The 4,231-nt window shown below is 40.4% G+C and overlaps 1 pseudogene; it reads right to left on the reverse strand.

The window, feature by feature from the left end:
* Positions 1 to 531: 531 nt before the first annotated feature.
* Positions 532 to 4,231, reverse strand: part of LOC107133657 — a 5,590-nt pseudogene continuing 1,890 nt past the window's right edge.

Below are 4,231 nucleotides of genomic sequence, written 5' to 3' on the forward strand. Positions count from 1 at the left end.
AATTGTGTATTTGATGGTGATTTATTGTGCATGCTGATTCATCTTGTCAAAAGATTTAGGTTGTCCAATACAGTATTTCAGATTACTGCATGTATAAACATGGGGATGCACAGTTACTAATCATAGTGATAGATGTTTATACATTTTGCTTGTTGACCTATTTAGGAATATGGTTTATATGTTCATAGTTATTATACCTGTGCAACGGTCATTAGTATAGTTGCACATGTATCCATGTAACAATATATATGTTATTACCTATTTTATGTAATAAAGTAGCTTCTGACCTGTTCTGTCATGTTTCTAAAACAAATCCCTTTTAAAAATGCAAATAACTGTATTTTAATGAATTAAAAAAAGATTTCCCCAAAATTTTGTTTTGATCTTTTGGAGATTTAAATGTTTGAAATTATGGCTTTCAAGTTTATGGTTTTTATGGGTCAACCCTTCTTAGTTAAAGAGTCAAGAAAAGCTACCTGGGGCTGGGGAAAGAAAACTCTGACCTCACCCTTACTCTACCTGAGTTCTAACTCACATCATAATAGCAGCAATAGCTTCAAGGAGAATCAGGCCAGCAACCATTACCACAAAGGGGATAGAGATCTTGGGAGCCCTCTCTGGGAAAGGAAGAGAGGATGAGTGACCCTGGCTTTCAATTTTCAGCCATGACCCTGCTGAGGGTCTCCAGAATGGCTCCTGCTTTCTTGACCACAGGCCTTGTGCCCTCATCCCCTCCTTACACCATCTCAGGGTGAGTGGTTCAGGAAATCCTTCATTATGCACAAGGCACATGTGTAACTCTGCTTCTCTCCCAACTACCACAGCTGCCCATTTCTGGAAGTTTCTATCCCCTGCATCCCTGGTATCCACAAGCTCCATTTCCTGGGTCTGGTCCTCCCTATCCCATGCCATGTCAGGGTGATCTCTGATCCCAGAGCTCAGCACTTCAGTGTGACCTCATGGTCAGAGATCGGGTGATGGGTGACATATGTCAATGGGGAATCTGCTGAGAAGATTCAGTTAATTGGGACATTTTGCATTACTTCCCATCATCCACTGAAAAAAGGCAGGACGATAAGTGTGGGGTGGGAGCACAAAACCCATACACTAACCAATACTCATGGATCTTGGGAAATATTCCTATATTTCGTTATGTTCTAGATTCAGGGTGAGACAGTCCAGAGGAAGAAGCTCCAAGCCTCTGAGAAAGATTCTGACCTGAATGGAGGCTGAAAGCTAAGGAAATGAATTCCAGACTCATTGGGTTGGGATAAAGAACAAATCCAGAAAGTCGCTGAGGGATGCCTAAGATTGCTGCCAGAGTCAAAGGAAACTTATCATTTATTTTAAGGATCATCTTCCCTCCAGCCCTAGGACCCTTTAGTTGTAATTAAGAGAAGGATAGTTCTTAGATTCACTCTCTGGTACAGCTTCTGGAAACTAAGTTGCACTCATACTCTTTTGGATCAGAGGGAGGACAGTATTCTCATGTGGATTCCATTATTCTCCCTCCTTATTGGCGCATGGGGGAAATTACAGGAGATCTGGAAGTTGCATTGTAGCCAATGGTACCTGCACACTGCAGCGTCCCCTTCCTGCTCTCCAGGTGCTTGAGGAGTGTCTTTATGCACTCCCCTTCCAGGTAGACCCTGTTTGTCTCCGCCAAACCCTCAGCCTCCCACTTGCGCTGGGTGATCTGAGCTGCAGTGTCAGCGGAGGTCCAAGAGCCCAGGTCTTCTTCAGGGCAATGTAATCCGCGCCATTGTAGGCATAAACCAGAACCCAAGGAGGCGGTGCTAGTCTGGTCCCACCTCGAAGCAGTACATCCTTTGGATGGTGTGAAACCCTGGTCCTGTCCCATGATTAGTTTCCCCCACCTACTCCCGCTCTCACTTCAGCCAACTGGTGATCCTTTCAGATCTTTTCCTTCCTGAAACAGAAAAGGAAACCTGAGCCCCATGCTTTTCTTAGGTTAAAAATGAGCAGGAAAGAAGAAGTGGGTCACATTAGATTGGGTAGAGAGAAGTGATGGGAGGGGAGGGCCGAGGAAGGGGGGAATGGAAGGACAGCAGAATAAAATAGACATTATCTGCTGCAAATATTACCTCTTCTAAAGTTGAGTTGACCTGCATTGCTTGTGGTCCTTTCTTTCCTTGTCTTTTCATACTGCTTGCGTTTCTTTCTGCTTGGTGAAACTGTTGTGTTATTGAATTTTCCCCCTATATATTTATATTGCTCTTGTATAGTTGAAAAGTCTCTCTTTTGTGGAGAAAGATAATGTTAAAAGTTCTCAATATCAATAGTACATCATCTAAGCACACATTTTCCTTATTACTACATTTATAGCTAGACTCTATGTCTACAAATGTTGGTTTCGATTATCGTTTACAAATATAGTCATTAGTTTCATGAAAGGCATACCATTTCTGATAGCTTGAAGAAAACTGAATTTCAGGTGTAGGATGTTATGTTTTTGGGGAAAGGAGTGAGGGTATGGGGTTAATCTAACTTAGTAACTTTGGAGAGCTCTAACCAATAGATGGGTAATTTATGGAAGAATGTATAGATTCAAATTCCTATCTGTATTTATAAGATTACCCTTCTTATGAATAGTAAAATTTAGGGGGTTGCAGGTGGGATAGAGGGAGTAAGAGGGAGGAAAACATATAACAAGGAAAGGGAGAGAAAAAAAGAGAGCGGGAAAAAGAAAATATGAGAAAAAAAAGAAATAAAAAGGTAGAAGGGAAGTGGGACATATGCAGTTCCTCTATAGTATATTATTCTGGTGATTCAGTTGTTAAAGACCTTTTTCGTGTACAATTTTTGGTTTCACATATGTTGAGGTTGTGAAGACCCAAGGGGGAAGGGTAGAGAAGACTGGGTGAATGGCTGAAAAGAGAGAGATAAGAGAGAAAAAGAAAGAAAAAAAAATGTCTCTCAGAACTCTGTTTTCATTTCTTCCAGTTGGTGGTGTTCTCTATTCCTAGCTTGAGTCTCTGGGTTCAGGAGGCGGCTGGGCCCTTCCTCCAATTGGGGTGATCTGTCTACCATGCCGGCAGGCTGCTGGGCCTGTTCTCCAGGTCGCAGGTCTGCCTACGTTTCAGGTGCGGGCGGCAGCTGTGCCCCTCCTCCAATTGGAGTGATCTGTCTACCACACCGGCGGGCCACTGGGCCTGTTATCCCGGTTGTAGGTCTGCCTATTGTGCAGGTGCGGGCGGCCTGGGGAGATTTTTGTTCACTGACATAATGGGAAATATATTTTTTAACTCTTTAAAATATAAAATTATGACTCATAATATGAAAAGGTCCTTATTAAATATATAATAATGTATTCATTAATTAATTATAAAATATATCTAATTATAAAAATATTTTATTTCCGAAATTTATAATATATGGTAAAATTATAAACAAATCTAATGTGTATAAATGTGGAATATATTCAAATAATTTGGTCTACCCTTATAATGGAATATTTGTGAGACACTGATGTTATGGTTAATATTTACTGACACTGAAAAAGTTTATATTTGTTAGTGAAAGTAACTGGTTACAAAAGAGACAACTGGTACAATATAATTACGAAATCATTTCCCAATTATGTAGCTAATTTTTAACAGCAATGACAATGACTTCACCCACAGCACCATAGCAATGAACAGAAGAACATATACAACTGAGAAATCTGAATATGGGTAAGAGAATTTGTCTGACAGGAAAAACAAACAATGTCCCATGGAGAAATGCCTTCTTTTATGTGTCTCCCTTGAGAGAGCAAAGTTCTGGATATTAATCAACTCCATGATAATTAGAAACGTGGAAATACAGATCCCAAAGTCTTGAGAGAATCCATATCCTATATGTTTTTTATTTATTCTAATCTGATTTTCTCCAGGGAAAATTGCTCAAGTCATATTTACTTTCACCTGGGTATTGGGCAGTGATGTTCACTCCAGGAGAGAAACTCAGTTATGCTAGAGTTATGTCAACAGCAATATTCTCTACATGTGGATGAATGTGAAAAGGAGGATGATGTCCTAGAGAATGTGAGTAACCCTCTACCTGTCTCATATCACCACATCTTTGTCCAGTAACTACTGTCATCACCAACTTAGTCAGCTACTTCCCTGACTGAGTCACCGTCTCTCCCTTCAGTAGTCCTTTTGGAGGTCTGTCCTCTGCATATTCATTCAAAATAATTGTGTTCATACCACAAGAACAATCAGAAAAA

This window comes from Marmota marmota, unplaced genomic scaffold (assembly GCF_001458135.2).
Source record: "Marmota marmota marmota unplaced genomic scaffold, marMar, whole genome shotgun sequence".
In the NCBI taxonomy this organism is placed as follows: Eukaryota; Metazoa; Chordata; class Mammalia; order Rodentia; family Sciuridae; genus Marmota; species Marmota marmota.